General features: G+C 35.3%; 1 protein-coding gene and 1 long non-coding RNA gene across 2 annotated transcripts in view; one reads left to right on the top strand and one right to left on the bottom strand.

The window, feature by feature from the left end:
• LOC101744329 (fibronectin type-III domain-containing protein 3a) overlaps positions 1-25,095 on the bottom strand; it is a 49,489-nt gene extending 24,394 nt beyond the window's left edge. Inside the window, exon 1 of the mRNA XM_004929166.5 lies at positions 24,782-25,095. The gene's annotated coding sequence lies outside the window, so the exon portion shown is untranslated. The remainder of the gene's footprint in view (positions 1-24,781) is intronic.
• Positions 4,586-19,941, top strand: LOC134198748 (uncharacterized). The gene is made up of 2 exons (XR_009972915.1): positions 4,586-5,429; positions 18,682-19,941. It is a non-coding gene; the product is annotated as an uncharacterized LOC134198748 (long non-coding RNA).
• Positions 25,096-25,133: the final 38 nt, after the last annotated feature.

The following is a 25,133-nucleotide window of genomic DNA, read 5'->3' as shown; positions in this document are numbered from 1 at the left end:
TGTATAATTAATTGTTTATAGTAGAGGGGATTCGCTGGATTCAGGCAGCGCAGGACTGATCTCTGTGCCGAGGGTTGGAGGAGGCCTATGTCCAACAGTGGACGTCTGTGGCCTGATAGAATAGAATAGTAATTACTTATTAGTAAAGTAAAATAGGAATTATTTTATAAACATATTCTCTAAGTCAAGAGGAATGTGACACATGTTCCATGTTAATAATACCACATCTGACATGAGACATGAAGCAGACTCAGCGGGCGCGTACACCCGCCCACAGCCACCAAGCAGGGCGGCCGCAAAAATCGCCCACATCTGACACCTTCAACCTTATCAAGAGAGATTTAATCCTCTTAATACCACACTAACACCCACGGCTGTTTTTCGTGTCACATTACCATATTTTTTCCCTTACCGAAAAACCATTTTTCTTTTGTACTAAGTACACGTCTTCGAGAGCATGTTACTGAGAAAGCAAATGACCTTTAACCTTTACACCAACGAGATTTTTTATTTTATTTTTTTTATTGCTTAGATTGGTGGGCGAGCTGAAAGCCCACCTGGTTTTAAGTGGTTACTGGAGCTCATAGACATCTACAACGTAAATGCGCCACACACCTTGAGATATAAGTTCTAAGGTCTCAAGAATAGTTAAAACGGCTGCCTCACCCTTCTAACCGAAACGCATTATTGCTTCACGGCAGAAATAGGCGGGGTAGTGGTACCTACCCGTGCGGACTCACAAGAGGTCCTACCACCAGTAATTACGCAAATTATAATTTTTCGTGTCTGATTTTTATTATACGATGTTATTCCTTTACCGTGGAAGCCGATCGTGAACGTTAGTTAAGTACATATTTCATTAGAAAAATTGGTACCCGCCTGTGGGTTTCGAACACCGGTGCAACGCTATATACGAATGCACCGGACGTCTTATCCTTTAGGCCACAACGACTTCAATTAATTTAACTGAAAAGTAATTTGATAAAGAGCATAGTAGATAGTATGGTATAGTAATATTATGTATACGTAGCGAGCGTGCATAAGTGTATTTTATTGCACGGTAAAACATAAATATAGGATATATACAATGGACGGTCTTATCGCTAAATATGATCTCTCCGATGCAACAATTGAGCGCATGAAAGAATTATGAAATGATGCAGCCGGTATTCAGTGGACTAACAGTTACTGTTGTGATGTGTACAATACATTGATAAGAATAGAGCAATTATTTAAAACAATGATGTTGTACTAATAAATGACGTTAAAACAAGTAAGAAGCTTTGACAATCTGATATTGCAAAAAATATCCTTACACAAAATGCTTTGGTTATTTCCGAAAATAAAGATTTAGCGAAACACGGTCTTGCTAGGGCAGATGTTAGAGATCCAGGCCCAAAATCCAGTTAGGATGAAGCCGGAATGGCCTCTAGAGGCTACCGGCGATACGGTAGGGAAAAAATCGGATTAAATCGGAATAAATTCAATCTTTTTATTTTGTTATATATTTTTATTTAAGCCCAAACGCGCTTGGGAAGCCAGCAACATAATACATCCATATACTATATTAAAGATAGGTAAACCAAAATCAAACAAGTTTCCACCGCTAACACAACACACGAGTGAATACATACGTAGTGAACAAAAATAACTGCAATTATTGATTTAAAAATTACATAAAGGTAATAAAATAAAATAGTGCTACAAATCGATTAATTAATAATATGGCGCCGATGCTAGTTGAACAGTCAGACGAAAATTATGAAACGGAAACGCTGTGCACTTGAACGTGGACGCTATTCCTGGATTAGGGCCAACGAGCCCCTGGGGATCTATCCATTACAACACCGATAACCGCTATATTATGATCATGATAAAAATTAAAAACAACAACATAACACAGCTCGTGACAACATATTATAAAACGCTATTTTCATCACATTAAGCAGAATTGTTTCTTCTGCTGTTTAAAATGAAACTGTTTTATGAAGATTATTATTATTATTTTAGCAGATAACGTCGAAATAATTAATGTAAAATCACTAGACTCGAATTAAGCCCGTCTAGGACCAAATCACGTAGGTACATTAATTAAACCAATGACGTAAAACTAAGAATAAAACGTTTAATCTGCGCATATAGATAGCATTATGTATTATTATCGTATTCACACGGACGAACGATTACGGGTGTAGTGGGTGGAATGAATGAACACAACGGTTTTTATTACTGTAACATTTCTGTATTAGTCGCCTTGTGTACTGTCAACGCAGTTTGAATAATACGACAAACGGCTTCTTTCCTCGTCATTCGCATAATTTTCGTTATTCCACAAACTTGACTAAATAAACATTTAAATCTATATATTAATACGTGAAGCAAAAACTTTGTATCCCTTTTTACGAAAATTGCGCGGACGGAGGAGTATGGATTTTCCCACACTTATAGAGAATATAGAGAAGGAGTGCACAATGCTAATATTTTTTTAAAATAATGCATAAAAGATACATTAAATCAATAAAGAAAACATTACACACACACTACATACCATGTATTTGACGCACACACGCATGCCTACTATTTATTGTCAAACTTTTGTTCTTGGCGTCTGTTGTCAAATTGAGAATAGATTAAACATTGTTTGTCTTTGTTAATATTTTTTATAGTGTAGTCTTGGCGAAATTTGTGATTATAGAAGTATAAAATACAATCATAATAGTGTAAAAACTTACGATTCCAATTAATTATAGTCGAATTTCGACTACTGCGAGACCTCTAGTAAAGAATAATTCTGTAAACACGTATCGTTACTCAGCTACGAGCCGGCGATAATATCGTATGAGGTATTAAAAATTGCATCATCGGATAATCATAGAGCATAATAATTACATTTTGGTTTTGAAGTCGCAAAAAGCAGATAGATAGATGTAAATAGCAAAGCAATATTGTATCTTTATAATTGATCAGAAATCATTTTTATTTGATATCTTCGCGTTTCGTTCAAGAAATTCTTTTCGTATAAATCAATGCTGATACCAATTTGAGAACCCAAATTCATTAGATGACGAACGGGATCAACGACCGTGCGCAACACGGAGGGTGCGGGTATTCGCCAGCTACCTTTACTGTACTGTGGCCACACGTAATATGAAATTGAAATAATACGACAAGCATTTATTCGTAACTTAATTCTAGTATTAAATCTAAACTTAAGTATTGTTACCCTAACGAATACTGACCATAATTCTACCTATATTTGAGGTGATGTAAATAATTATGCGTTCCGATTTAAAATATAGAATAGCCATTTTTATAGAATAACTGAGACTTCGACCTCATGTCTCAACGACGTGTTAGCATTTATGTCCCTTTTTTTTTTGTCTCCAGTAACCACACACCAAGAGGTCAGTGAGCTCGATTGCTCATATGCAAAAAATATTTTTTCTGTTTATACGAAACAGTAAACAAATCAGTACGCATGTATTAATTTGCACACAGCATTTTGATGTCATAATATTGATTATTTGTTCAATGAGCGTTCAACGGAAAGAGGATTGATATATGTGGTGAATATTAAAACGGTCATGTTTTCTTGAAAATATGTACTTTATTCGTTTTCAAGTCAGTTCAAAATAATTTGTTACGGAGTGTAATTCGTAAACAGATTTTTGCTTTTATTGTATTCAGCGAAAAACGTTTTCTGAGGGATTCTGATAAAGAAATATTGTCTCTAGTATTTCTTGTCAAAATTACATTTCGAAACTTTTGTCGAAACGAAAACGTTCTGAATGTGTTTTATTGTTATACTAGCTGTGCCCGCCACTTCACTCGCGTGGGATTTAACAAAACATTATTTTATTTGAAAATAATTTCAGATTTTTTTCTAAGATATAAGTAGCTTAAATTACTCCTTATTACATAATCTATCTGCCAGTGAAAGTCCCGTCAAAATCGCTCCAGTCATTCCAGAGATTAGCCGGAACAAACAGACAGACAGACAGGCAAAAATTATAAAAAATGTTATTTTGGTATATGTGACGTATATAAATTCATATGCATGTAGTAAAAAGCGGTTATTTTAATATTACTAACAGACACTTTACTTTTACTGGTGGTAGGACCTCTTGTGAGTCCGCACGGGTAGGTACCACCGCCCCGCCTATTTCTGCCGTGAAGCAGTAATGCGTTTCGGTTTGAAGGGCGGGATAGTCTTTGTAACTATACTGAGACCTTAGTACTTATATCTCAAGGTGGTTGGCACATTTACGTCGTAGATGTCTATGGACTCCAGTAACCACTTAACACCAGGTGGGCTGTGAGCTCGTCCACCCATCTAAGTAATAAAAATTAAAAAAAAAGCGGTTATTTTAATATTACTAACAGAGACTTCAATTTTATTTATTTGTATAGATTCGTTGGATGGATATGGATAATCGAAGAGCCTCGTCTGGCGAGGAGTGTCGTGCATCGACCTCCAAATGAGTCGCGGAGCACAAGGCACGATTGGATCGGTCGCCCGGTATCATGTCTCGCTCGGTAGTTGAACTGAATAACAATCAAGCGAATACTGTTCACACTAACATTATCAACGCCTACAAATGCACTTATGTCTATATATGTATACGTAACGGTCGCTTCGTTTACACAGAATAATAATTATTCTGCGTCAATGTTTGTACAAATTGCTACTAACGCTCTCCCCTCTTGCCACGTAATTTTTAACAAATTTAATCGTATTAACTTTACGGATATAAGAAGTTCTATTAAGCAGTAATACGACTTTAGATTGATAAGTTAAATTTTTGAATAAATTGTAATTTATTTTTATTAGTACACAATATTGTCTTCTTGCAAAGCGTCGTCGATGTGCTCATGGAATTGCTTATGTTCGTGTTCTACTGTAACCCGTTACGATTAGGTGAACCATAGGATCTAGGTGGATCTTCGATGGCAAAATACAAATATATAATCCTATATATAAAAAAAATATTTAGTGTCTAAAATATTTTGACATAGTTTAAACGTTATAAAAAAATATGTATGCTCCTTTTTATTACCTATGTCAATAAACCACAGTGATCAATCAAGAAAAAAGTACCTTTTTGTTAACTGATCGTCATTGTTTTCATGACGCATTGTTTTTTACATTTTACGATAACCATTTTTTTTATTACATCTTTGGATGTTTCAAATAAGGTTGTCGATATCAAATGGTAATCTCCGAAATGTTGTAAATAGCAACTATAATTTTACAGTCGTGATAACGTAAATAGAGCACGAAGTATGCCGCATGCATTATTTACAACGCGGGTCGGTATGCGCACACGCAATCATACAGTCATATGTACAGCTAATGTGGAAAATGTCATTTACATCGAACATAAAATTAAAGCTGGTTATTCTTGTGAAGTTGTTTCACAAATCATAAGGTACGTAATACAGTAAGCAGCGAAGCATCAGATACTGGTGTGGTTTGGTACTTAATTTTACCTGTACATGGTATCTTTTGCGTTTTTGAATAACAGCGCTCATTACAATTACATTCCATTTGTAATACGCTTTTATTAGCTTCAGACGTATGTATGTTTGTAGCGGAATCTTTGAACATGATTTTGACCCCCTTCAAAACGTCGGATTAACTCGAAATTTGGTATAATTCCTAAGGACCGATGAAAATTAAAATAAATAAAAATTTGAAAAGATAAAAAATTGAAAAAAATTGAAATTCTACTAATAAATGAAAAATAAATAATAATAAAATGATTTAAAAAAATGCGCGTTTTTACAATAAAATCATTTTTTTGTTAGTTTTTTTAAACTATTATTTATTACAATTACACTCTTAGGTGAACTGAAGTCAGTCGCCATGTTCAATTCAGATTCATTTCAGTTGCTCGTCAAATAGAGCAGTCGATTAACAGATATTAAATTATCGACAAGCAATAGTAAGATTCTAGAAGTTTCATGAATGTCGTATTTTAAATAGATAACTTTCGGTCGTGACGTAGTTACGATAATTTGTTACAATTTCGCAACTTTACGACCGAAACAGATTTAATACAAAGCGAGTGGGCGTTACAAATCACGTTGTTATAAATTTTGCGTTTGATTCTCAGTAATAAGTACTTCGCATGTCCACCACAATGCGCACTGGTGCCGTTTAATTAACTTAGCAACCCTTAATGGACTTCATTCATGCGACTCGAGTGAATGAAACCCACATTACTTAAATATAAACACAGAGTAAAAGGAAATGGCAGTTTTTTGATATATATTTTTTTTCAAAATTGTAGTGAGTATTTCAAAATACCTACACAGAATATTTAAAAAGTCGTAATTTTTTGTCTGTTCGCTCGCTTGAACAATAATAAAAACAAAGGATATTTTAATAATTCACAGATTATCTATAAAAAGGGTGTGAAGTGGGTTTGTAAATTAGCTAGATTGTCAAAATAACGACTTAATTATATTCACTAGTGGTCCCGCAGTAGTCGAAATTGGACTATAATTAATTGAAATTATAAGTTTGAACATTATTATGGTTCTATTGTCAAAGACTTATAGTCACAGATTTCGCCAAGAAAGATAAACAGTATTAACTTATTCTCAATTTGACTATAGACTTTAAGCAATAACAAAAGTTTGACAATAAACAAAGAGTATGTGTGTGTGTGTGTGTGTGTCAAAGACATGATAGTGTGTGTAATGTTTTCTTTATTGATTTAATGTATTTTTATGGATAATTTAAAAAAGAAATTACATTCTGCACTCCTTCTCTATATTCTCTATAAGTGTGGGAAATTTCTACTCCTCCGTCCGCACAATTTTCGTAAAAAGGGGTACAAAGTTTTTGCTTCACGTATTAATATATAGATAAAGCATAGTAGTAGCAATCGTGGTAAATTTTGACTTTGCCTCAAGTAGGTACACATTATTCTAGCGATTCGCTCGATATGCAGTTTAATTTGATTCTATTTCCGGGCGGGTGCAAAAGCTCAAAGCAGAGCGCACGCGTTGCGGTTACTCCCCGAGAGTGGAGCCCAGACCGCAGAGATAAAGTGCGGTCAGGGATACGTACAACCTTATTTTCAATGAAATTCTATCCTAAACTGCGAAACCCGGTCACGGCTATCGCTAATCCAATGAAAAACCTCGATTATTTCGGACGCCTACGACTATCACTTTACCATGATGGTACTGTTAAAGAAACTTTCACTGGAACCAACAACAACTGTATTAAATTTCATAAAAATCGGATTAATAGTTTAGAAACGCATAAACATACATTCTTGTTTGTATAGATAAATAATTAAGAAATTATTAATTAAGTTACTGGTGGTAGGACCTCTTGTGAGTCCGCGCGGGTGGGTACCACCACCCTGCCTATTTCTGCCGTGAAGCAGTAATGCGTTTCGGTTTGAAGGGTGGGGCAGCCGTTGTAACTATACTTGAGACCTTAAAACTTATATCTCAAGGTGGGTGGCGCATTTACGTTGTAGATGTCTATGGGCTCCAGTAACCACTTAACACCAGGTGGGCTGTGAGCTCGTCCACCCATCTAAGCAATAAAAAAAAGATCCCTAACTTTTATTCAGAGTGTGACATGTTAAAAAAAAAAACATTTTCCTCATTGTTCATAATGTTTACGAGTTTAGGTCGTAAAATGGTGAGAAAATGCGATGAATACGTGGATATGTTCATTTAAACGTAATTGCGGGTATCTTGATTAAACAGAGCACGGGTGCGGCTCCCACGCGAAATCTATTGTGGACCAATCACGTCCCTGTCTCGACAGTGTGCCAGCTTATAATTTAATAAAATAATCTCTATTATATACTTCTGGTCTAATAATAGTTTGAAATATTTTAAATTTTCTGATAGTAGCCTGTATACACAAGCATAACTTTTCTGTAATTTTCAATTGGTTTAATTTTCTTATTGCCTTTTAAGGCGGACTAGTTTTCGTTTTCGGGAATGATTTATACACGTTATTTATCGTACCGTTGAAATAAGATTGCCTTGTTAATTAATAATTTTGGTTTACAAACAAAGAAAAACACAATCCAGCCGCCGCGAGCCGCACTAAAACCATAAAACAAACTTTATTGCTTCTTAGTGATGCCGGGCATGATATTATTCCAAAAAGGAAACTATTGTATACTCATCGGTGCATATATGTATATGCTAATTTGCAAATTAACGTTTGAGTTTATTTATTTATTTAGTTGCATCAACAAAGTGATCATCAATACAAAACATTGACAAATTGACAATAGGTACGTGGCAGATGTCACCTCAATTATAGGTGCAATCGACAGTCCATTGACAACGTCTTGACATTAAAAAAGTAAAAATACAATGAGTAATTTTAAGAAATATGAAATCCAGAATAATTTGTCACTAAGTAACAAAATATTTAATATCAATATATATATATACATATATTGATTACATTTGATTACAATAGGTAGATACAGGTAACGAACGCGCGTTAAAAAAGACTAGAAATTTTAAATGTAAAAAGGGGAAATAGGCTGAGCACCTGTGGTTATTAACGAGAAGATTAAAACGTAAATAAGTGATATAAATACTACCATAAATACCAGCAAAATTTGTTTGCGAATTTGATTTCGAAGCTTATAGCAAATTTTCAATCTCCGGTGTATTCTCTACTTTATTTTGAGACTGTTTAAATCAGCAGATACGTATTGAATCGTAAATGGAATATTCAAACGTTGGAATTCATCAAGAGGCGACAATGGAGAATTAAGATTCATTTCGGTCTGCGAACCGAATGTCAATAAACGAATTGTAAAAGATCGCAACGTTATTTCCATTTAAAATGACAAAGCCAATTAACTGAATCCAGCTTTATCTTGAATAGTTTTATCTATATATTAATATGTGAAGCAAAAACTTTGTATCCCTTTTTACGAAAATAGCGCGGACGGAGGAGTATGAAACTTTCCACACTCATAGAGAATATAGAGAAGAAGTGCACAATGCTAATATTTTTTTTAAATAATGCATAAAAGATACGTTAAATCAATAAAGAAAACATTACACAAACTACATACCATGTATTTGACGCACACACGCATGCATACTATTTATTGTCAAACTTTTGTTCTTGACGTCTGTTGTCAAATTGAGAATAGTTAAATATTGTTGTTGATATTTTTTATAGTGTAGTCTTGGCGAAATTTGTGATTATAGAAGTATAAAATACAATCATAATAGTGTAAAAACTTACAATTCCAATTAATTATAGTCGGGACGATATACTGCGGGACCTCTAGTTTTATTATTATTCTCTATCTCGAAAGAATCTCTTTTGTTGTTTTAATTTTGTGTATCGTCAAAACAATATGACTCCAATTTATCTCATAAACAAATTCTGAGAAATTGAGACTTATCACATTTATCCAATGACGCAAGACGATACCGCATAACTTTTAAAATAAACACATATTATGATTGAAATTCTTTTTCTTAGTTAAATTAGGATTAAAAATCTGTATATTTGTACTTGTTTATAATAATTTAATAGTTATGTTCTTCTAGTGAAATAAATGATTCCGTGGCAGTCGGGTTGAAGAAGAGAAACAAACTAAATTAGTAGCAAAATATTTTTTAACTTATTTACTAGTATTATAGAAATTTTAAAATTTCAAAACTATTAAAACTTAAAGTTTTGATATTACAGAATACTAATACTATTCCGCACGTCATTACGGATCCTCCCGATCCATTAACGGTGCTTTTAGGCACCACAAGCACCGGTCACCATCCTCGTCGAACCCGTCGCTTAGGACGAAGGGCTCCACGAGCGAACTAACTCATGGACACAGCCCACTGAGTTTCTCGCCGGATCTTCTCAGTTGGTCGCGTTTCCGATCCGGTGGTAGATTCTGCGAAGCACTGCTCTTGCTAGGGTCAGTGTTAGCAACACTCCTGTTTGAGCCTCGTGAGCTCACCTACACACGTTAGGCTGAAGCTGAAATAGCCTCTCAAGGCTATCAGCATAGGTAGGAACTAAAAAAAAATACTGTTCCGTCATCGTGGAAGTCGTTCGTTGATTAAAAATTACAAATTGCGCGAACGATTTTAATCTTATGCATGAAATAATTCGAAAAATTTTGTATCCAACGTTTTCGATACAGACCGGAAAAGTCCTACCGTCACACAACAAAAAAACGACGCTTGAAAACGTTATGTCCTTGCAACGCCCACCCCTAGTGCCCATTATCCACACAAGAGAAACCCGACGACCGCCCGTTGCTCAATGCGTTTTTTTCCACGAATTATCTCACTTACAGGTACAATTCGCACCATACATGATAGCTTGAGTTACCTACTTATCGAAGTAATCCGATCAACAGACAACAATATTTATTGTCGTTATTGTGTAATACTCGTACTTATATTGTTTTCGAAAGTTATGGAACATAGAAGCAAAGGAATGAAATTATCAAATCACTTTTTTCTTTTATTTTCTATTTATTAAATTTTAAATTAATTACAATATATCATAGTAATATTAACTATATACCTACATATCGATTTTTAAAACGATATAAAATTCGAATCGAAATATCACGTTTTCGCAGCACGGGTTTTCCTGTTTCTTGTAAAAAAAAAAGTACATTGCTAAGCTAAAGTCTAGCGGTTTCGCTCATTGAGAGAACTTACTTTTAACGCGTCTAGTACTTCTTTATCTGAGTTTAAAGAAAAAAAACTTCTTGCTTCAGCCGGTAGGAAACTAAATTAGATGAAAACATAGATTATTCCAATTATAGCGGTGAAATAACATTTTGATTTAGTTAAATCCGATACGCAGACCATATCACAAAGCCAAATACCAATCGCATTGTCGGAACACTGTCTACGATGACGTGTCATTATTGGAATGCTGATGCAGAATTCATGCACACCACACACACATCGCTCCGCAACTGGACCGCGTTGAACGTGAAGAGAGATCGTATCCGCATTAATGAATCCCTGAATTAACGGAAAATAGTTGAATGCATTTTTAAAAACAACTCGTATCTATACTACTAATATTGTAAAGCGGAAGAGTTTCTTTCTTTAAACGCGCTAATCTCAGGAACTACTGGTACGATTTGATAAAATATTTCAGTGTTAAATAGCCCATTTATTGAATAAGGCTATATATAGGCTATATAACACCACGGTAAGACCCGTACAAGTGGAGCACCAATAAAGAATGTTTCAAATTGGGGTTTAAATAGCTTCCTTAACATTCTATAATAAAATTCAAAAATATTTTCACTTTCTACGTAAATGAAGTGGGGGGGTAAGATTTACGCGTTATGCCAAAGTGACTATACCACGCGGACGGAGTCAAAAGCTTGTTGAAATTTTTAAAAAAAAGTAAAAAAGTAGGGAGATAGAAAGGCGTGAAGGGATTGGAGTCGGCATCACTGCTTGAGACGTAGAAAGCACTTTAGAAAGGAATCGAAGGTATGCGTGACCCGCTGCAGACAGCGAGGTGAGCGGCCTGCGGTGTTGCGGCGCGGCACGCCGAGTGCAAGTTGCGACACCACGCGGAACTGGCGGCCTTCGCTCTCAACCTTTTAATTATTGAGTTTTCCACATAAGACTCGCCTACTTTCTAACCAGTCTTGGTCTAAATATAAAATCGAATCGAATAATTCATCGAATCACAAAGAAAACCTTATTGCTAATCGTTATCTATATATTAATACTTGAAGCAAAAACTTTGTACCCCTTTTTACGAAAATTGCGAGGACGGAGCACTATGAAATTTCCCACACTCATAGAGAATATAGAGAAGGAGTGCAGAGTGCTAATATTTAAAAAAAGTAGGTATGCATTAATACAATAAATCAATGAAAAAAAACATGACACACACTACCATGTATTTGACACACACACGCATGCATACTATTTGTTTATTGTCAAAATTTTCTTATTGCTTATACGAGTAGTCTGTGGTCAAATTGACAATAGATTAAATATTGTATGTCTTTATTAATATTTGTCTAAAATACACATAGTATTAGTGGAATCTGTGATTAAAGAAGTATAATATGTAGTCTTTGAAAATAGAATCATAATAATGTACAAACTTGTAATTTCACTTAATTATAGTCAAATTTCGACTACCGGGGGATCACTAGTTGAGATAAAACGTTGTAGGATTCCATTACATTGTGCGTCTCAAACGATCCAGAGGCGTTCTTCATTCGGTGTGGCCCCTCAATTGTCGTAAGCGCACGTCTGCTCAACGTTCCGTGGCCGGTCGCTCCAATGGACTGCTGTATAACGCATCTCGTGTACACTTTATAATTTGAACAACGACTTGTCTCGGTCGGCTCTTACGAACAACACTCGGGATACCTCAACTGAATCTCAGCTGTTAAACTCATTAACATATAACATTCTTAGAAACCAAAACACATCATCATTCGCTGGCATTGTAATCACATTGCGTAACGTTAATATTTAAAATAACAGTATCATTAGACTGTGACGTCACTCAGTAACGGAATTATAATAATTCAAAATGAACTCACAACTATATGGTATTATTATGTTTTGATAATTCGAAATTTAAATAATTACAACGAAGTATTTATTATTCTTTCGAAGAACATTTTCGGAATCAAAACATAGCAGGATCTTGACTACCGTTCTGAACATCAGCGAAGATATATAATTGAAAGTTTAACAAAACCGTACATATGACGAAAGCGAAAAAGTTTATGATGAAAAAGTTTTATGACTTTTTTTTTCAATAACGTATGCATATACGGAACAGTACCGCAAGTATAAAATAATTTTAATGAGACTAAGGCCTACTGATTGCATGGATTCAAATAAATCGAAAAGTTAGTTTTAGACACTAGTTGTTCTGCGATAGGCAGCGGCTTGGCTCTGCCCCTGGCATTGCTGAAGTCCATGGGCGACGATAACCACTCACCATCAGGTAGGCCGTATGCTCGTCTGCTTACAAGGGCAATAAAAAAAAATGTTTTTCCGTAAACACGCGCTCAACGCGTGTTCGAGAATGACAACGTTCCAATGCGTAAAAGTTTCAATTGTAATCATGTTCACATCCTGTTTTTTAATATTCATCTCGAGGGGCGTAAGGCTATTTCGTTTAAGCGACATTTTTGCAACTTTACAGGAGAGCCATTTAAAGTTTAAAATTTGGAAAAAATACAATAAGAAAAAACTTCTTCAGCTATTTGAATAGAGTAAACTAAATTGAAGTTCAATTAAAAACATCGAACTGTTGATGCTTAGACCAAATAAAACGGACCTTTAATTAAAAATATAAATATCGCGTACTAGCTGACCCTGCAAACTTCGTAGTGCCTCAATCGATAAATAAAAGACCTAAACTTTTGTATAAAATAAACTTAAAACAAAATGAATCCGTCCGACACATCAAAGGAAAAACAAAATTATTATTTTTATTTAATTTCGAGCATTTTCATATTTATCTACCTTTTAAACCTTCTCTAGACTTCCACAAATAATTCAAAACCAAAATTACCCAAAAAATCGGTCCAGTCGTTTCGGGTTTTAGCGAGACTAACGAACAGCAATTCATTTTTATATATATAGATTAAGCGAAATTCGCTTAAACCAAACTGCCTTTCAGCCCTCGATATTGTAGGTACTTAAAAACTAAGAAGTACGGCGCATCTAGTATAAATTTTAATTGTACCGACTGTTGATTATCTGCGTTAAATTCCAATATTAATTATTTATTGATACATACACACACACACATGTTGTGTAACATAATTATTGTGATAATGAAGTTAGATCCACGTGTCGGACACATGTTTAATTGGATTTCATGCATTATTTACAATTTAACAATGTTTGCGAATTCTAAATTCGAACTAGATCTTACATAACGATCGACACAATCAACATTGAAAGCGGTAGGTACAGGATTGCGTGGGCACTAGTTTTTATTAGAATTAAAAACAAAACTCCTTTAGCGTTGCGGATTCAATTTTAAAACACATAAAAAAAAATTGTACAAAACTTCGCTCACTACTCTTGACGCGGAATCCTATTCAACACGCAGCCAATAATCATTTATTTAGGTCAACACAGTATAATAGACAAAACGTTGACGAAGCGTAGATGTCTGGTGTCATCAACAAAACCATATCATAGGTATTATTAAAATATTGAAGATTTATTATTTATAACAATAACGTTTCGTGGAATTATAATTGCAATAACATGTAATTTGCAATGTGGACAGTCCGATAAACACGCAATGTTGATCGTATCGACTCGCACACACGCTCACGTATGGGAATATAAAGTCGGCCTGTTGTTTGTGGTCTTGTGAGCGACACAGGAAAACATTAGCCGTTCACGATGCGCATCGTGACAAACAATGACAAGTTTTTTTTTAAAGAATCGCAAAGAGTATTTCAGTATGTAACATCTTATGTATCATCGTTTTAACTAAGTTTCTCGCTTAACTCACTGGCTCTACCGTTTATATTCTTACAAATTGAAGAGATGAGTCAATTTATGTCCTGTAATAAATGACGTCCGGTACCATGAGAGTACCAGAATGCCGAGACGATTGCTCTATGGCAAACCAGAGGGCCGCAGAAGTCGTGGGAGACCCAAACTCCGATGGTTGGATGGCGTGGAGCGCGACCTCAAAAATATCGGCGTCAAGAACTGGAAGGAGAAAGCCCTGAACAGAGCAGTCTGGAGAGACATACTGGACCAGGCTAAGGCCCACCCTGGGCTGTAAGGCCTAAGATGATGATGATGAATAAATGACGTCGTTGTTGCGTTGGTATCTTACATCCTTGCAGGATAGCCTTCGGAGCACCATGGTTCCCAAGGAATGTGGATCTCCATGTTGACCTGGAGCTTGACTCAGTCAGTAAGTATTTACAGTGGGTATCATTGCGCCACTTTGAGAAGGCGGCACGACGTGAAAACCCTCTTGTCGTGGCCGCAGGTAATTACATACCCGATCCTGTGGACCGAATGGTAAACAGTCGACGTCGCGTCATTCCTAAACACGTCATTACGGATCCTCCCGATCCATTAACGGTGCTTTTAGGTACCCGAACCCGTCCCTTGCGACGAAGGGCTCGACAAGTAAATTAACCCATAATTCTGTGGGTCGCGATTTCGATCCGGTGGTAGATTCTGCGAAGCACTGCTCTTTCTAGGGCTAGTGTTAGCAACACTCCGGTATGAGCCCCGTGAGGTCACCTACACGTCAAGGAGAAGCTGAAATTGTCTCTCAAGGCTATCAGCATAAGTAGGAAAAAAATGTTACATCCTTATTTCTACCGCGGAGTAGCCATACATTCCGGTTTGTAAGGTGGCCAAAGTCGTCAGAGTTCGGCATTTACGTTTTGATGTCCATGGGCTCCGGTAATCGCTTCAGACTAGCTGGACTCGTTCACCCATTGATGCAATAAAAAATAATCTATATATTAATACGTGAAGCAAAAACTTTGTATCCCTTTTTACGAAAATTGCGCGGACGGAGGAGTATGAAATTTTCCACACTTATAGAGAATATAGAGAAGAAGTGCACAATGCTAATTTTTTTTTAAATAATGCATAAAAGATACATTAAATCAATAAAGAAAACATTACACACACTACATACCATGTATTTGACGCACACACACATGCATACTATTTATTGTCAAACTTTTATTCTTGACGTCTGTTGTCAAATTGAGATTAAATATTGTTTGTCCTTGTTAATATTTTTTATAGTGTAGTCTTGGTGAAATTTGTGATTATAGAAGTATAAAATACAATCATAATAGTGTACAAACTTACAATTCCAATTAATTATAGTCGAATTTCGACTACTGCGGGACCTCTAGTAACTAGAATTTCACACATTCTATCACGCTTCATAGAAGAATTCATGACTCACAAGTTATACTAAAATATAAGCAAACGATTGTAAACAAAACAATTTATCCAAGGAGCAATATTCAATGTGATTACGATTGAATTTACCTATTAACTCAATAAGTGACAATTACTTTAATCCACCACTGCTGTTATTCAGTTAATGACGGTATGTAACAATGAATGTGAAAGTCTCCGGGTAAGATAAGAGCAATGGAACCGCGTTGCAACAAAATCGTTCTGCAAAGGGGATTAGATAATAGGCTTCGAAACTTTCCTTTGCTGTTTACTTATGTAATTTTAAGAAATGCATTTTTTTGTTATAGGGATCTTCACAATATGTCCGTGCATTTTTTTAAGTTTTTTGGCTGATTCCGTTGAGTGTTTGAATTTTTTTCTCTAGTTTTATGAATTTTACGATCGAACGCATTCTACTACTTCTATCTAATGAAGTAAAACTAAACTTAAATAAAAATATTAAAGCTTCTTTTTATTTAACTACATCGGTGAAGATAGATCAGAATTATATTACTACCGACGCGACGTATCGAATACCTACATACAGTTTCCGTGGTCACGGACGTCTAAGGTGTAGTTCATCGACATTTGAAAATCGTGTTAACTAAGTACCGTCTGTTTTTCTATAAAATTTATTTCAAAAATTTTACGTTTCATTTCACACAGAACAAACAGATGTTCAAACATGAAAAACACAGTCGAACAAACTGCCAGACCTCAAGATACACATCAATTAGTCTCAGAACGATGACAATACAGAAGTGAACAGATTTTATTCTGGCTCGAGCCAAATCTCGTTCAAATTGCATTTATTTCGGTATACGAGTCACGATCGTTACTATCAATGAAAACATGCGATCTGCCAACAAACGCTTCACGTGATATACAGCTGGCTATCCAGTGGCGTTCGGTAGCCAGCGCGGAGAAATCGTAATTGATTCATCTCACTCGCACATTTAGTAAGTAGATATCATACAGGTAAAGTTGCGGGGTCGTCAGCCTTCGCTTATGTGATGTACATTTAAATGGAGAACTAACACTCTAATTAAAGTATATTTTATAATACTGATATACGATATCAATAGATAAATATTTGAGGGGAAAACCGTTAGAAGTGATAATTTCATTTAGTACACCTATCACCTAGGTCACTAATATATGCTAATTACTTCAAATATCGATCTAAACGAGTAGTTAGTTTTTAGTATCTCGAATGTAGAAAGAACAGAATATTATTTCGGGAAAGCATATTCTTGCCAAGTGTTTATACATATTTTATATATTATCGGTTTCGCCGTTCGAAAGAGAGTTCGCTCCTAATTTCTTCTTGATCGTCAACCAATGATCACTAAATTTTGTCATTGTATGAACACATGACCGTACGCGATAATTTCATTGCTCGTATTAAATCAGGTTTTTTTATAAACCTTGTAGGCAAACGATCATACGGCCGACTTGTTGGTGAGTGTTTACCGTCGCCCATGGATTTCAGGAATGTTAGAAGCAGACGCAAGACACTGCCTACCGTTAAGATTAAATTCGATTTTTAAACGAACATTATTGGAATGAATGATTAGACTAAAAAAAACTTATTCAACAAAAAAAGGTAGAGGTTTAATAATAAAATAATTCCTTGAAATGAAATAGCTGTGAAAGTGGATTCTATTTATGTAGAGAGCGGAGACTGGCCGGGCTCCAGCTGTGGTGGGTGTCTGCCCACGCTACGAACCCCTATTGATCGCCACCCCTCCCGCTCGCATCCCCGATGCAACTTGTTACGTTTTACGCTACGTACTGAAACATAGTCCGCACATTTTTCAATGAGATTAATATTTTTTTAATTTAATTTCATAGGTACTACAACTCAAAACGGTTTAAAACATATAAAAATATCTTTTATGTAAAAAACAAATATAAGTTCCCAACTCTGAAGCTACACCTTTATACAATCAACGTATATCTTTCTTTTTTAAAATCAGCGTAACAGGTGGTGTCCGCGGTTTAATTCATAAATTAAATATAAAACTGGCAGTTCGCCAGTCTCGAAGTGGTTAGGGTAGTGATAGCGATAGTAAAGTAATTTAGTCTTTTGTAGTCGTTAGCCATTACGTACAGCCTAGTAAATTATGTATATAGAAACTGATTGTTTATATGAACAGCTGATTACGAGAGAGAACTGTATCACTTAAAACGATTGTTGACGTTTCTGCCTTTATAATACAGTTCTCCGTTGGAAATGTTACATTTTATTATCAATCAATATTATAAATATGTTTACGGAACTTGTTTACTTAATAGGCACGGAATTTTTTAAAAGTTTTTAATATAATTTCTTCTCAGACACAGTGCTTTTGTTGGTTCATTTCAAAAAAGTCGTGGAATAGGTTCTTTAATTATCGCCTACGAGTTCTTCTCAGTGCCTAATCGGACCTCGGCAAAAATGAGCAAAATTTACAAAATATCATAAAATTTTAATTGGAAACCATGATTGCTGAAGCAATCATACATATAAACACGATTTTGTTTGGTACGACCGTAGTTACAAAAGAATAATTGATTTACACACTTGGAAACTCACGTTTGCTTGAAATTAAATAGAAACTAAAAAGAAAATATTTATTAATCTATCTTTAAAGTGAAATAAAGAACATGCCTTGATAATACAGTAGGAAGAGTGAGTGAGGTGCGGTGTGAATTTATCTAAAGCTACAAGGAAAATTACACGATATTCTGTTTCAGGTATTCTATAGATCTTAGATGTCAACAACAGAGTATGAGTTCTTAGTTATGGTTCCAGTTCCAACTGAGCAGTCAGGACCAGACTGTTTCGCTGCGTGTTAAGAATTTCAATTCTCCATGTTTAATTTCTATTGCCGTTCCCACATCACGATGTGACTCGCTCATGAGTCAACGAGCCTAAGGCAGCAAGCTAAACTATGTTAACATAATAATCTGTCTTTCTTTATAATAATATAAAAAAGAAATTGTTCGTGTTACAAATTGTCAACTTGTGTAAATACATAATTATTATGTACATAATTTTAGCTTTCTTTTTGAATTTTTTTTAGGTTTCAATCCGTGTATTTTAGCTAGATGCGAAAATAGCATTACGTTAATATACAATAAAGTTCTTTAATACTATACAATACCTACTTAGTCGTAAAGCCTTTGATGTAAAAATTAAATAGACTAAGAAATTTTGGTTAAGTATAAAATATCTTTGAGACTAAAATTCAGCTTGGCAATTTTTGTTGACCCTACGAGGTTGTACGGTCATTGCTCGGCGGCGATGATGGCGGCGCCCGCCCGGGCCTCACGCACTCACTACTGCGAAATTATTGCACCCAAACCGCTTAAATTTTATTTACCCAAAATTTGAAAGTTTAAATTACTATAGCTTCATCAAGTGGCAAAAATATCGCAATGGTTTTTCGATATTTTACTGATGATATGACATTTCAGTCGACGTATTTGTACGCTATTTGTATTCGCGCTATTAAAGTAGACTCAATGCAGTTAAAAAAGTTTATAATCAAGATTAATGCTGAAATATCTTAGTGATCTAGTATGAATCTGAAGAAGCATCATCTGTTTTGATCCGAAATTTTCAAATATTTCGTCTGAGTGATCAGATCGCAAACAAGTCTTTGTAATGTGATGGAGTGGTGAGGTGCGCGGTGAGAGCGGGGCGCGTTCAACGAACGTCCGCGGGCCGGCACGGGCCCAAGGTCGCCGCGTTCACTCGCACGACACCGCACTACTCCACCATCGACTGTGCAGCCCATTCAGGGAGGCACTCCGAGTTTCACTACAACAGTATAACTCAGTATTATTTAACAAAAATACAAAAAAAAAATTGAAATTAAAAAATAAGGCGGCCATGTTTTACAGATAAGCGTATAGCGTTTCCGATTGTTAGCACACTATTTTGGATGTGTTTATCGAACTACCTAAGTATATTTTGCCTATTAAGATTTGATAAAAGCATTTTAACTATGATCGAGTGTTTTTTATTTATTGTTATTTTATTCACCTCAAACGACGTACATACAACGTGTAATATAAAGGTATTTATTTGCATGGCTACGTGCAAATTCTTTATACATACAATCAACAAAACAAGAAGCATACAATAGAAAAACATATATATACTTATTATTTTTTACTTAAACATAGTCGGTAATTGTTGAAAAAATTGACAATATGAAAAGCATACCAAAAAGTCTGACGGCGTCTTTTGTTTCTGGTATATGTATGTATATAAAAAGGTTTATACATCGATTTAAAGATATGTATAAACTATCATATACAAAGGCTAATATTTGTAAAAACGAGGCCAAATTAGAGCTAACTGATAAACAAATCTTCGAGTAGCATGAAGTAGGTCCCACGTGCAAAGAAAAAGAGAAATTCAATAATTTCTAGCTGAGCCATCGAATATATCAATTTTCATCTAACATAGACGTCACATGCTAGTTCAAGCCGGATGTTTGTGCAACGGACAAGTCATGCATAGTTTCTAAACATTAAAAGTGAATGCTGAGTGATGCAACCTTTTATTGGTAAGTTACGAACAAGCAATGATGCAAAAGTACTAGAATCTTGAGTGGTAATTAAGAATTCAGAGAGACAGCATTATGTAACTAGATAATATTATACAACAACTTAATCGTGGTTTTTTTTTAGGTTAGATTAGCTTCGGTCATGCTTGGAAGTTATTTAGTGGGTGCATTAAACCACCAAATCCACATACACGAATATACCGTGTGGCTAGGGAGATTCGGGCACCAACCCAAAAAAATTATAATATGCGAATTTATTACGTTATTATATTTTTCTCATCTAGCTCTTGCCGACCACGGTGCTGGATGAAAGAAGCGGAGGATCTTCATTTGCGTGCAATTGGAGAGGACTATGTCCGGTGGTGGACTGGTATAAGCTGGTGATGATGATGATGATATATTTTTCAGTGTTTTCAAAATACATTCTTTACAGTTTTCGTGGATGGTTTCCATCAAATGGCACAATTAAAAACGGGATTAATTAATGCATTATGCAGTGTTTGTTTTTTTTATTTCACAAACTGAAGCATTACTCAAGGTTTAAATTTTTCACTGATTGTTTATTTATTTTTTATTGCTTAGGTTGGTGGACGAGCTCACGGCCCACCTGATATTAAGTGGTTACCGGAGTCCATAGACAGCTCCAACGTAAATGCCGCCAGCTACCTTCAGACATGAGCTCTAAGTTCTCAGTTTTAACAGTACAAAGGCTGCCCCATTCTTTAAACCGAAACGCATTACTGCTTCACGGCAGAAATAGACAGGGTGGTGGTACCTACCCGTGCGGACTCACAAGACGTCCTGCCACCAGTAAAAAATTAAATTAAATTTGCTTTCAAATTATTATGTAATGTGTGTTGATCAAATTTTTTGCGTTTTTTCGCACTAAATCCCACAATGACTAAAGTAATGTAAATGTTTTATCAGTGCAAACATTAATATGTATTTGTTTTATTAAAATGTCTTAAAAAAAGTCAATTCTAACGTATCAATTTATCTTAGTAGACTTATTTTGATGGCAATGTCACTGACCTGTCGTATGTCATGTAGATTTCGCATACCGAACGTGTTACGAAATCTACACGTGTAGGCGATAAATTGATCGATATAATAATATATTAAAATAAAATGGAAAACTAAAGCAATTTTTTTTATAATGGCACATGTGAAATGATTTGTTAATGAGGCGTTTATTGTTTAATGCAAACACATAGTATGCAGTTTTCAGTAAGTAATAACAAACAAATATGAAGATAGTTTATACAAAACTAAGTTTGCATTATTACCTAGTTGTTTGTTTTGATAATTGTCACTTTCTCCTTATGAACGCCGGCATAAGCTAACCGCCATTAGTCACATTTGATGAACATCTCAACCATGAATATCCGTCGAAATTATAATGAACGTATGTAAAAGATCGAAACCCTTCCGTAAGATTTAATTTTCCTCTTGTTCTGCAAATTGACGACGACGGAGAAATTCCTCGAGTTTTCGGTTCAACGGCCGCGCTACGACGGCGATTTTGCGTCAGTGTGTTTGAGTGAAGTGCGCAAACGCACACAAGGTCCGTCGTCCACACCTTTGCAAACAAGACGAACCGTTACTGCCAACTCCTATATCCCATTCATGAAGTGATTAATACTCATTTTGAAAGCCATCAATTAGATATTCAAAGAATCAATGCCGTCAAAAATAATGCTCTTATCAAACCCTGAATTCAAGAGAACCACCATAGCGAGCATCCACATTATAACGAACTGTAAATAATAATTACAACTAATGTCTTTTTTTTATTCATCAATTTTTTTATCGTTGTATTTATTTCCTTATTTCGCGTAGATAGCAAGACTACGTTATTAATCAGTTAGTTACATTAACTCATATACCAAAATCATAACGTGAATACCTAACACAAAATACGCAAAGCACACAATAGGTATAATATTTTCGAATTATTTTCAACTTGTATTATGAATCCAAAGAAAGTAAAGGTCATACGTATTATATTGTATTGCGAATACAAAAGCCTAAAACATACAGTAGGTAATATTGACGATCGCAGGCAAATTTTATTAAGTATATCTTTATTTATAGTATCGAATTACAATTTAAAAAAAATGATTCAATGAAATTAACGTAAATCAATGCGATGCGATGTGATCGACTTATTATATAATATAATAGATTAATGATATTTTACTTGTCTGAATCTGTCTTGTGGCATTTGACTAGAAGAAATAAAAGTTGTTCATAATGTCAAGGATTTTTTGAAGTACACTGCAGCGGCAGCGTCTAGTAAGCGGTATTCATCGTGAAGGCTAATATCTGCCTTTCAATTAACAGTTTTTCCGTTTCTACTGCTAAGCATATTACAGATGTGATTGAAAAAAAAGCGAGGAATTTTAGTAACATGAACACTTTCGCAGCAATAAACGAAAGTTTTAACTGGTTCCGAGAATCAACACAAAGAGGTGTGTTTTAGTAATCTATAAGGAAATTAAGGGCAAGTGGCAAATTTGTATTTTTTTAATCTAATTATTGGACGTACGTGTTTAAATATTAAGAGGCTTTTGGCAGTTTTTCGACATTCACCAAAGATCGAAAGACAAACACGTAACACGGGCGATTATTACTAGTTATTTCCTTCTGTTCAAATTTTACTATTAGTAGATAAGTAGACACGCTCAGTGTACCTAGATTATGTAACAATTATGTAGCATTAACACTTGTAAAAGTACACCAGTGTATGGGATTGACAAAAGCAAATTTATTTATATCAATCCCCATACATTTGTATCCGTATCCACTTTTAACGCTAATACATAGAATGTAATAGTCTAGGGACCGACAGCTCGGTTAGTCTTATCGAAGGTTTATCCCAAATCCAAATGTTGCCGTTCGTCACATGAGACACGCGATTTAAATTTCAATTGCATTCGATTTAGGTGTATCCTAATAGTATTCAAAACAGAATAATTGATTGCTTCGCTGTAAAAATAATCAGAATCGTAATGATCCATGCAAGCACGGTAAGAAACTTTAAGGTTTTGGTAATAGTATTTTCAATGAATATTCCAAGCATTATCTACTTCTAATTATATTACGTTCTAATGCTATAAACAGTGTCGCTTTAGATTTAATTGTACAATATTATAGGTCACAGAACGGAAGCAAAAACGGATGTTTCAAAATGTAACGCTAGCGAGCTCGATCCTCGTATTTATAAGTATCATATCGAACAAGTTTCTAAAACGAATGCACACTTTTTTTTGTTTATTCAATAGTAAAATTTGATGACACGACGTAAAAATTTAACAATACCAACCGATTTATAGTTTAGGCAATAGGCAATACGTTGAAGGTAGCTACAATGAAATATTTGTTACATTAAAAATAATACCTACCCACATCTATCTAATCTCTGACAAACCGCAAACTAATCTATCTAGGTACATTTTCTTTAATTTCAAATTTTAGTAGAGTTATCCGTTGTACCAATGCTAGGTATCTACCTAATTTTGTCACTATTGGTATTGTAATAACTAGTATACGTAACTAATTTAGTTTAAACGTTTTAGAGTATTATTTCAGTTATAAATAGCTTAGAAATAAATTCTTCATTATTATCTCATCCAATAATTAATGTCTCAATTAATACTATTGAAACATACCTAAAATTATATTATTATGAGAGCTAATAATATCATCTACATAATATGATTTGAAGAGAGGTGTGGGGCATTCAGACTTGCGCTATGCCTGACATCAAATTCTTCAATATTCTCGATTCACATTGCAGGCAATCACATCAGGCAACAAAATTATTGCAAATATGAAGCAACATATCTAGGGGCTCAAACTCACACTGACATTGTATATAATCCAGCATTCCGTATGGAATGCGGTCGCTTGCCCGCTGGACCGGCCGCGCACCGCCCCGCGCCTCTCCATGTTTTCTTATCCATTCGCTTCCGTCTACCATATGGTATAGTGGGATAGAACCGAATCCAATAAGATTTTGATAATATTAAGGATATTGATACTGTTATTTTGGACAATTTGTACTAAAATGTTGCAGTAGGTTCTAAGTTGTTTAACATACGAATTGTTCCATCATCAATATTTACAACATCCCGCTGTACAATATACGTACGTCACGACGTACTTAGTTGTACACCCCATCTTAGTCTTTCCGCGGAATTTATTGATGACACCGAGCCACGCAACGGCGAATCGAGCGTCCCGGTAGGCAGTTCGCGAAATCAAAAACTACTCACCTTCAGTTGAAATTTGACGATAGTTCGATCTCCGAAATATTGTGGTTATCGTCCGAACAACACAGGTATTCACCACACTATAATGACAACATAAATAAAGGCAAGGCAAACTGTGTACGTTTACGTCTGAAGGGCGAGTCGTTCGAGACCGAGGTATTCCTCGCACTGATCGAAATGCAACTTTGGAAAATGCACAGGGCGGGGTTGTCGAATGTCATAAACGGTCGGTTACAGAGGTCGGACACTAGCCGGTGAAGCTCGAAAGGGCACACAACACACGAACACTAGGAGCGAGGCCGGTTGGCGGACTGACGATGGCGGGGGGCCGCGCGCCGACGTGGCCCTCTCTGCC

This window comes from Bombyx mori, chromosome 4 (assembly GCF_030269925.1).
Source record: "Bombyx mori chromosome 4, ASM3026992v2".
Taxonomy (NCBI): domain Eukaryota; kingdom Metazoa; phylum Arthropoda; class Insecta; order Lepidoptera; family Bombycidae; genus Bombyx; species Bombyx mori.
The sequence above is the reverse complement of the archived record's forward strand: the minus strand, read 5'-3'. Positions and strand labels throughout refer to the sequence as shown.